Below are 11,670 nucleotides of genomic sequence, written 5' to 3'. Positions count from 1 at the left end.
GGAGACTGGGAAGCGTACGCCTCTCGTTTCACCTTCCTGCTAGAAGCCAAAGGGGTCACCGATGAAGAAGACGCCAAGAAGAGGGCAATATTCTTCAGCGTCTGCGGAGAGGAGACGTTTGAAATCGCCCGGGCTCTCCTTGCGCCTGAAGACGTCGCTACGGTTCCATACAAAACAATAATGGAGCAGCTGAAGGGGCACTTTTCGCCACAGCCCTCAGAGGTGGCTCGGCGAAATGCCTTCTACGCAAAGCGGCAAGCCCCTGGGGAAACCATAACTGGGTTTGTGACCTCTCTCCGCCAAGCCGCCCGGTTCTGCAACTTCTCAGAGCTGGAGAACATGCTTCGTGACCGCCTCGTCGGTGGCCTGAGGGATGAGAAGCTGCAACGGCGCCTCTACGCTAAGAAGAACCTAACGTTCCAGGTTGCTCTGGAGGAGGCCCTGGCAACGGAAGCTGCCGAGAGGTCGACGCAAGAGGCACGGCCGAGCCAGCCGCCCCAACCGAGGGTCCACCACGAAGACCTCACCGACGACTCAGGATCTGACAGGGTGGAGGTGCACCGAGTACAGCAGCGCACTCAAGCAGCCCACATACCACAGCTGCCTCGACGAGAAGGAGGAAACTGCGCAAGCTGTGGAGAAAGTCACGAGAGGAGGACCTGCCGTTTCCGCAACGCAGAGTGCAGGCAGTGCAGAAAATCGGGACACATCGCCCGGGTGTGTCGGGCTCGGCCCACCCGACGGCAGGCATCAGATGACCAATCCAAGAGCCCCAGGTCCCGGGGCCCAACGCACCAAGGCAACTCAACGGAGCTCACGGACTTCCAGGTATACCAGTTGCCCCACCCCAACGTAGAGAAAATTTATGTAGAGGTACAGATAGAGGGGGCCCCATGCCGCATGGAGCTTGACACGGGTTCAACTCTATCCATAATCTCGGCAAGGACGTTAAGGAAACTGTGTCCTACTGGGGGTCCCAAACTCAGGCCGGCCCCATTCACCCTCCGGGACTTCCAGAAACGTAAGGTCCCCACAATGGGGGTGGGGACCTTCAGGGTGCAATACCGAGGGCGGACGCGGCAACTGGACTTGCTTGTGGTCAAGGGCCCCTACATTAGCTTACTGGGATTGGCATGGTTTGGACCACTGGGGCTAGCCGTCACCGGGGTGAACCACACTAGCTTACAAGTGGACGTGGACACCATATGCAAGGAATTTCCGGGGGTTTTTGATGGGAAATTGGGACAGTATACGGGGCCCCCCATTGCTCTACAGCTTGACCCCGCAGTACGACCAGTCAGGCTCAAGGCCCGCCGGGTCCCGTTCGCCCTGAAACCCCGTATAGACGAGGAATTGGACCGGCTCGTGGAGCAAGGAGTGCTGGAGCCGGTGCCTAATGCCCCCTGGGAAACCCCAATCGTCACACCCGTCAAGCCTAATGGTTCGGTCCGCATCTGCGCAGACTACAAATGTACCATAAACAAGGCCCTCACGGCCCATGCATACCCAGTGCCAGTGGTCAGCCATGTCCTTGCCACCCTGGCTGGGTCGAAAATTTTTGGCAAGCTGGACTTGGCCCAAGCATATCAACAGCTACCAGTAGATGAGGCCACAGCAGAGGCACAGACGATTGTGACGCACAGAGGAGCGTTCAGGGTAAAGCGGCTGCAATTCGGTGTCAGCGTGGCACCAGGCATATTCCAGAATCTAATGGACTCTCTCCTTAAAGGAATCCCTGGCGTCACCCCCTTCTTCGATGATGTGTTGATTGCCGGGCCCACACCAGAGGAGTTTGAGGACCGCCTCCGCACCGTTCTGCACCGTTTCCAGACGGCGGGTCTCAAGGTGAAGCGGGAAAAATGTCTACTAGGAGTGCCTCAGGTGGACTTTCTGGGATTTATGGTGGATGCAGAAGGGGTCCACCCGACTGGGGACAAGGTACGGGCCATTTGCGATGCCCCAGCGCCCAAGAACAAGACTGAGCTTCAGGCCTTCTTGGGACTATTGAACTTTTACCATTCCTTCCTTCCCCACAAGGCAGCGGTAGCAGAGCCCCTACACAGACTCCTGGACAAGCGGGCCCCTTGGGTGTGGGGCCAGCGCCAGGAGGCCGCATTCCAGGCAGTCAAGGACTTGCTTGTCTCAAACTCGGTCTTGGCACACTTCGACGAGAGGCTGCCGGTGGTGCTAGCATGCGACGCCTCACCCTATGGCATTGGCGCTGTCCTGGGACACCAACTCCCGGATGGAAGAGAGGTACCGGTGGCATACTTTTCCCAGACACTCAATGCAACCGAGCGGAACTACTCGCAAATCGACAAGGAGGGTCTGGCAATCGTGAAGGGAGTAAAAAAATTCCATGATTTCTTGTACGGGCGGCCCTTCACCGTGGTGACTGACCACAAGCCGTTGCTTGGCTTGTTTGCCCCCGAAAAGCAGACCCCCCAAGTGCTGTCTCCTCGCGTCCTCAGGTGGTCAATTTTCCTTGCCAGCTACCAGTATGCACTGATTCACCGCCCTGGGAAGGCAATGGGCCATGCGGACGCCCTCAGCAGGCTACCACTACCGGAAACAGGCCCCGACCCAGCACCTGCACAAGAGGTTATGAGCCTGGAGCTGCTTCCCGACCGCCCCATTCAGGCACAAGAAGTTGCACACCATTCCAAGAAAGACAGGGTCATCTCCCGGGTCCTGGACTGGGTGTGGAGGGGATGGCCCAGCAACAGCCCTGGGCCAGAATTCGCTGGCTACACAACTCGCAAACACGAACTGTCGGCCCACAAGGGGTGCCTGTTATGGGGAAGCAGGGTCGTTGTTCCCCAGCCCCTCCGCAAAAGGGTCCCCACAGCCCTACACGAGACACACCCGGGGTAGTAAGAATGAAGGCCCTGGCCAGGAGTTATGTGTGGTGGCCGGGGATCGACGGAGAGATAGAGGCCTGGGTCAAACACTGCCAGGTCTGCCAAGAATCCCGCCCAGATCCCCCAAGGGCCCCAGTCCAGTCCTGGGAGTCCGCCCGAGCACCATGGTCACGCCTGCATGTGGACTTCGCTGGCCCCTTTCAGGGGAAAACATTCTTCATAGTGGTGGACTCCTACACCAAATGGCTGGAAGTCGCACTGGTACCGTCCACTTCTGCATCTGCAGCCATCCGGGTACTACGCAGGCTGTTTGCAACCCACGGGCTCCCTGACACTCTCGTCTCAGACAACGGGACTGCATTTACGTCAGGAGAATTCCAAACCTTCACAGCGCAGAATGCCATCCGCCACATCCGTTCGGCGCCATTCCACCCTGCCACCAATGGCCAAGCAGAACGCATGGTGCGGACCACCAAGGACACCCTTCGCCGCATGACGCAAGGGGATTGGGAGTACCGCCTTGCCACATTCCTTCTAGCACAGCACAGCACCCCCAGCTCAACGACTGGCCGGAGCCCCGCTGAACTACTAATGGGTCGGCGCCTTGCAATCAGATTGGACCGCCTTCACCCCGATAGAGCTCAGGATGAGGTAGTGGTGGGGGAAGGCAGGAACCCCCGGACCTTCAAGGCCCAGGACCCAGTGTACGCAAAGAATTTTGGGGCAGGCCCTGCATGGGTACCCGCCACGGTCACCAGGGTCACTGGCCCCGTGTTGTACGAGGTGCTAACAGATGGGGGGCAATGCTGGCGCCGCCACTGCGACCAGATACGGCGACGATTCCCGGGAGATAACCAGGAGGCGGCGGACAGGTCAGAGGAGTCCCAAGGGAACAGTGGGGCAGTGAGGCCCATAGAGCAGCAGGGGCCAGCAGGAGAGGCAGAATCAGTAAATACAGAGAGGACCCGTGAGGCCGAAAGGACACCAGAACCAGAACCACGACTGAGCGAGCCAGTTGCGCCAGACCAAACAGCCCCATCACAGCCAGCATCCTTGGAACACGAGCCAGAACCGGAACCCCGGACCAGGGAACACCAGAGGCCGCAACGCACACGTAGGCCGCCAGCGTACCTTGAGGACTATGAATGCGACCTCCCGGGCAGGACTGGAACTTAGAGGGGAGGGGTGTTATGTACTGAGTTGAATAGGATCCAAGCTGCAGCAGTCTGATTGGTCCTAGAACAATAGGATCCAAAAGGCAGCAGTCTGATTGGTCCTAGAACAATAGGATTCAGAATGCAGCAGTCTGATTGGTCCTAGAACAATGCAGCAGTATGATTGGTTGGCAGGAACCACCCAATCATGCTCCAGATAGAAGTGAATCCACAACCTGATTGGCTTACAGTAGAATTCCGGAATTAGCCAATCATGTGCAGCCCATTGTGTAAATAATGTATATAAGGCAGATACTTTGAGGGGACTTTCATTCATTCCTCCTCACCACTATGAGCTGAATAAAGAGCATGAAATCACTTTGCGACTCTGAGTATATTTCACACGTGCTATGAATCCATTCGTCACCCCAAAGCTTTGACACTGGGCAAGACATCTTCATGGAGTGGGATCACCTTGAAACTCAGCAGCTGCGAGCATGAATATAATAACAAACCACCTACACTATGCTGTGTTTAGTGTTTCGCTGTGGGTTTTGTAGGCAGCGCTCAGCAGCTTTTGCTCCCTGATTAATTTGTCTGTTGGGATCAAAGATGCCATCATTCACTGGGTTTGCAACTATACAGTTTGAGAGCTCCTCAGCCTCTCTGAACCTGCCCCATCCTATTTGGGATTTGAACAATTAAATAGCACTCAGCAGAAGGGGAGACATTTTCTTCAAGCTCACGTCCTTATGCCATCTGGTGGGCTCAGCAATAAATGCAGCAACAGCGGTCCATGATCTCTGCAGTTGCATGATGTCTGGTGGTTTTTTTGTCTTTTTCCTGTATCACATGCTTTGCTGAGAGACTTTGCGACCATGAGCAAAATAACAGGGTAGCATGGAGGCGAAGGGTGGGCTGAAGGTGGAAGATAGAGAAATTTATCTTTCCTTAACAGAGCGCATGTTTTTAACGGTATCCCATTCTTCCTGGTGTGAGTCAGGATCTCCTCTGCAAAAAGAAAAGGGGGGGGGAAGGAGGGGGAGGCATAATATTTTTTAAAAACCCATTGCAGTCAATCATGCACAGTTTAACATCATTACCCTAAAAATCTGATGCGATTTTGGCCTGTGTCGTCCGATGCGCAGATTAAAAACAAAAACCTCCCCCCCCCGATGAACCCCATTCAGGTTTGAAGCTTTATTGGTGGGCAAAAAAGAGTGGGGCGCTGCAGCTGAAAACAGCCTACCTTTATTGTCCAAATTAATGATAAAATGCAGTGTACATCAAGCTGTCAGCGCCAATATGCACATTATATGCAACAAGGAGGTAGAATATTGCAATGTTCCACTTCAGTGTGTGTGTGTGAAAGATCATATTTTTAAATGCCACCCACACACTCACACACCCTTGAATGTAGTAAATTAACATAACAGAGAGAAGGATGGGATTGTTTTCTACATACAGAAAGCCGTTTGCATGGGGAGCATTCAAAAATACGAACCACATACTAGAGCGAACCTAGCTGTTTAGTTTTCTCTCAGTTTCTCAATGTCCAATTTTAAGTTCAGTTCTCTATATTTCTGCATCAGTTTGTGATTTATTTAAAAAGCTTCTCATTAAAAATTTTCACTGCCTGAGTGCAAATTTCTCCTAGCAGAAACATTTGGGTGTGCAGTTTTGCCTAACGTAATGCATTTTAATGCTGTTTTCACTAATATATTCATTTGTGTACACACTTCCCCCTAACGAACAAATCATTGCACATGTTAGATAGCTGCAATGCAAAATTGGGGGGGGGGGGAATGCAAATTTCAAAAGCAAGCTGCAAATATTTCATTCCACATATTTTTTCAGGAAGTGCCAAATAGGTAGGTTCACATTAAAATACAAACTGATTGGAATTCCTTCCCCTCTACCTCCATAAACACTTGTTCCCTGAGGCGGTGCCATCAGGAATTCCATCACTTCAGTCTACTCCTGCTCCTGAGCAATGTGTCCATTGGTTTTGTGTCCCCTTTGCCATGTCACCCTGTCATGACAATCTCTTGACACCATATGTCAGGAGTGCTCTGATGGTGTTTCCTGCTTGGCAGGGGGTTGGACTCGATGGCCCTTGTGGTCTCTTCCAACTCTATGATTCTATGATTCTTCATCCCAGTTCTGAGCCACACACATGCCATGGAATTTCCCCATGACAGTGTTGCCCTTCCTGGAAACCATACATGGGCACGGGAGGAACTGCGCCTCTCTTGCCATATGGATTCTCTCCAACGTTGTGGGGTGACAACAACGGGTGGCAGGTCAACAATAACTCACACAGATCCAGTAAAGTTAACTCTTTATTCAAAGAAACAAGACAGCTCAGGAGGCCAGGCCTAGTGAACACAGCAACTCTTCCTGGTAGGACTTGACTGTGGGCCTTCCCACAGCTCCCCTGTCCCAGTTTCTTCCCAAGCTATCAGAGGCTCCTTTGTCTTGCTTGTCTTTAATCCGCCCTCTTCATACCTTTTGGGATTCTGGGAGACCAGTTTGCAGTGTTCTATTTCCAAGTTGTTCATAAACTAAGCTGTTCTAAAACCAAGGTACCACTGTATCTCCATGCCAGGTAAAAAATCCACATCCGAATTTCTTTTGCTGTACAGTCATTAAGACACAGGAGCCGTGCTAGGGGGGAAATTCAGTCCTAAGTGTAAAATCTGTTCGTGGAACTTTCAGAATTTTGGGATTTGAGCTTGTAGAAACTAAGCAAAACTACTTAGAAGTAACTTCCACTGAAGTGAATGGTGCTTACTTCCAAATGTGTGCACAGAATTACAGCCTTGAGGCTGGATATTCAGCTCTGCTTGCTTGCTCCATTGGCCACAGTCTGAAAAATCCATAGCATCCATTTGTGCTTTGAGAGGGTCGGAGCCTTAGGCTGCAGTTGTTTGCACATCTACTCAGATGTAAGTCCCCCATCACTTACTTCTGAGTAAGGATGCATAGGACCGAGGTGTTCATTTGCTCTAGCATAAAATGTGGTTCAATGGCACCTCAAGCATGGGAGCAGGTTAAGACTTGTTCAGTGGGGGTGTGAGAAGAATGGGGACGGATGCATTGTTGGCTGAATGCATCCCTCAGCAATTGCCTTAATTAATTGGCTTTGCTTCAGGATTACCACATTATGACGGCTGGAAAGGATGGCCCCAAATATCTACTGGGGAGATCTTGTGCATAAGTGGATATACAGAACCAAGGAAGAAGCCAGAATCTTCTTCCCAACACCACTGCCTTGCCTCCAGCAGCTGATGCCAGCTTCTTTCTGTAGCCTTCTCTAGAGAGCCGCCTTTCAGAAGACACTTTACCTTTCAATCATTGAGGGCAGAAGAATAGGAAGCAAGCCATACATATTCATGAGGCATAATCATCAACATTCCAAAAGCGTCTCGAGACACTGGCTTAAAGGAACAAGACCCACTCCAGAAGGGTGAGCGTTGCTCAGAGAGGATCCTTTTAACACGGGGGATTAAAATAACCACACAGAAACATCTTTTGCTACATGCCTTGTAAGGTGGTAGGGTTTCCCCATGTCCTTTTATTAAGATGAACCACACCCCGCAAAAAAATAAAAAGCCGAGCATCCTTTCCTTGCAGGCCACATATTCTGAAGCAAATAAAAAAACAGCTATCCCTAAAAATTCACACTTACCCCAATGCTGTGATGCAGTTCTCCAGCAAAACAATGCACATATTAGTGAAAATAATGCATATATATATATATGGGCTGGAAGAAGCTCTGGCGCAGCCCTACAGATGAGCACCAGAAGAATGGACCAAAACAAACGGGGTATTCTGGGATGCAAACAGAAGCCTGGGTTGGCTTCTGTGATCCGGGATGTCCCTCTTAAAACGGGACACTTGTGGGGGGGGGGTATATATAAATCACAAATAGATGCAAAATGCAGAGAACCAAATTTAAGACCTGGGAAATGAGATACTGAGGGAACTGAAGCTGACAAATCTTTCCATCCCTAATACTGAGTCAGACCAGTTGGTCCCTGTAGCTCAGTGTTGTCTACACTGACAGAGTTTTGGAACAGAGACTCTCCCAGCCCTGCCAGGAAAGCCACTGCTCCTGAAACTTGAGAGAAAAGAAAGGAAGGGTCATTGGACCTGGTCCAGCAGGCCCCTCTTGTGGTTGTTGTTGTTTAGTCGTTTAGTCGTGTTCGGCTCTTCGTGACCCCATGGACCAGAGCATGCCAGGCACTCCTGTCTTCCACTGCCTCCCGCAGTTTGGTCAAACTCATACTGGTAGCTTTGAGAACACTGTCCAGCCATCTCGTCCTCTGTCATCCCCTTCTTCTTGTGCCCTCCATCTTTCCCAACATCAGGGTCTTTTCCAGGGAGTCTTCTCTTCTCATGAGGTGGCCTAAGTCTTGGAGCCTCAGCTTCACGATCTGTCCTTCCAGTGAGCACTCAGGGCTGATTTCCTTAAGAATGGAGAGGTTTGATCTTCTTGCAGTCCATGGGATTCTCAAGAGTCTCCTCCAACACTATAATTCAAAAGCATCAATTCTTCGGTGATCAGCCTTCTTTATGGTCCAGCTCCTCTTATGTTATAATAATAATAATAATCATCATCATCATCATCATCATCATAATCATAATAATAATCATAATAATAATTTATTTATATCCCGCCCTCCGCAGCCAAAGCCGGGCTCAAAGAGGCTAACAAAAGTAAAAATAACACAGTTTACATAAAATCACAATCAATTGTAATATATTCTAAAATCTATTCATTCTAAAATCAATTCAGAGTCAAATTAATGGCAACCATTGGGCTAGAGTTCCATGAGGATTACAGAAGGAGGGGGTCAGACTGTGCCTTGGCCAAAGGCCTGGTGGAACAGCTCTGTCTTGCAGGCCCTGCGGAAAGATGTCAAGTCCCGCATATGTGGGAAGAGGTGACCTTTATAGTCCTCTTCTCAGCCTACCAAGTGTTTCACTACCACTGATTTTGCTGCTGCTGCTCCTCTGAGCAGATGGTGTCTACAACTCTCTGGGACAGTGGTTTCTGGTGGCACTGAGGAGAGAGTGCTGTTGCTGGCCCTCTCCCTATCACTCTTGTTGCCGGTGCAAGAAATGGCATAAGGGAGGTCCTGGGGAGCATCTGTTCCTTAGGACTTACCCATTGGCATTTCCTGCATATAAAGTAAAGGTAAAGGGACCCCTGACCACTAGGTCCAGTCGTGGCCGACTCTGGGGTTACGGCGTTCATCTCGCTTTATTGGCTGAGGGAGCCGGCGTACAGCCTCCAGGTTATGTGGCCAGCATGACTAAGCCGCTTCTGGCGAACCAGAGCAGCACACAGAAACACCGTTTAACTTCCCACTGGAGTGGTACCTATTTATCTACTTGCACTTTGACGTGCTTCCGAACTGCTAGGTTGGCAAGAGCAGGGACCAAGCAACGGGAGCTCACCCCGTCATGGGGATTCGAACCTCTGACCTTCAGATCGGCAAGTCCTAGGCTCTGTGGTTTAACCCACAGCGCAGATAGCTGTATGTTATACATCACTAATGATAAGCAGGCAAGAGAAACCCATCGCATGTAACCTCGCTGGTAATCTGATGTTAGTGCAGGGCTATGGAATTTTATGGTTCAGAGCGCTGCTAAAATATGCTTTCCATTATTACTCTTCTATTAAGTTTTAAGAAGCATAGCTGCACTATCTGTTATTTGTTACGAAACGTTGCATCTGCTAGCTGAAGTCCTGGGATCCGGGAAAGGACACTGAGAGCTCCAAGTATCTTTGAAATTTAGCATCTGTACTCAGATTTCGACAAGGAGATTAAAGACCAGGATCTTGTCAGAATTGCTCATGTTGACAAAAAGCATGCGGAGAACTTGAAACAGCTTTTGCAGGGCTGTTTTGGGCTTAGGGACCCACCAAATCCCTATGCATGTATGCCTAGTCAGAAACATCTTACTGCTCAAGCTTTTTCCTCTTAACTCAGTCTAGCTTTTTCCCAGTGTGGTTTCGAAATAGAAACTTTGTTCTGACTTTGTACGTGCAGACAGAGTAGTCCTAAACCTGTTTACCTGGAAGTAAGGCCGTCTGATTTCAATGGGACCGACCTACTTGTTGTTATACAGGGAACTGATGCCTAAGCTTTGCAAAGAGCCCAGTGAATCAGGCTCTAGGAACTGCCTTCTATGCTTTTGAGTCTTATTCTTACTAGTTAAGCTGCAAGAAGTTGCTGACCTGGAGAGAAAACGTGGAAATTGCAATAATAGGTTAATAGCTACTTTCAAAAGGATTACAATATCTAATTTGTTTGGCTTCTGATTGCTTAAATAAAGATTAACCACCAGAAAAGATACTGAGGTAGATTTTTTAAAAACATGATTATGCAAGTCCCATGAATTCACCTTGATTTGGTTGCACAAAGCTTACACCAAGATTAGACTATGCCTGATCTTTATTCAATATCCATTCTCATATGGTTGGGGTAAGGTCATACAGCAACCAGCATTTAACTTGCATTTATCCTGATTTGTTTGCAAGGTATTTCTATGCCTCCCCTGTGAATTGTTCATTTGTTCTACTCTTTTCAATACATTTCCCCCTCACTTTCCTAAACGCAAAAAGTCAATTTCTTGTTTGAAGATCAGCAAAGCAATCCCAGAAGGTGTCCTGGCTCGTGCCAGGGTGCCAGTCTTTAAAGAGGACGTTCTGGGATCCAAACAGAAGCTGGGATTGGCTTCTATGATCTGGGGTGTCCTGCTTAAAATGGGACAGTCGGGTGTGTGTGGAATCGCCTCTTCGGCACAATTATTAAAGAAGCCCCATCTTCATTTTTCTCCTGATCACCTACACTTCCTATTACATAATTTGTTGTTGCTGTAGCAGAAGTGTTCTTTGCAAGATCTTCTTTCACCGGCTCTGTGACTTCTTGGAAATGAGTCCAGATTGTCCACTGCCTCTAAATGTCGCAGATGGCAACTCTAACACTTCTGAGAAAACGACAGCATGATCTCATGTTGAGACGAGGTACTTGGATATAGTTATTCTTCTTCCAAGGGTCAAATGCGAAATTCAAATCTTACATTTTGTGCTTGGGGAGCCATATTGGTGAGAATGAGATATTAATAGGGCAAGAAATGCATCTTCTTGAAACAGCTTTTGAAAGAAAAACCACCGAACTCACAGCTTCGTTAGCTCCTACGAAAACTTACTTGGCAGTGAGTTCATTGGACGCAGTGGGGCTTACTCTCCAGTAAAGCACAGGATTGTGTTTCTGTTTTCTTCACTGGGTGCCAAAGGTGATCTCTCCCAAGCTCTGCTACTGTTTCTAGTCAGGAGTGTGAAATTGAAGAATTAATTGAATACCGTTCCTGCATGCATAAAACAGAAGTTTAAATATCAGCATACTTGCTGGAATTTCACGCATAACTGATCCAGATTATACACTCCAACATTTATGAGACTGAAACGGGTGCACTCGTATTAAATTAGCAACTCCCAACATCTGGGATTTGATATATATCCCCCTACCCACCCCATGACTGTTAATTTCAAAACATGCAGCTTACAGGAATCAACATCGTTGCCATATTTAGACTGCAATTCTAAACAGAGTTATTAGGTTGTAAGTCCCACTTGACAT

The sequence above is a fragment of the Podarcis tiliguerta genome, assembly GCF_965153285.1.
Source record: "Podarcis tiliguerta genome assembly, chromosome: 7".
Lineage (NCBI taxonomy): Eukaryota > Metazoa > Chordata > Lepidosauria > Squamata > Lacertidae > Podarcis > Podarcis tiliguerta.
This window is presented reverse-complemented; position numbering follows the sequence as displayed.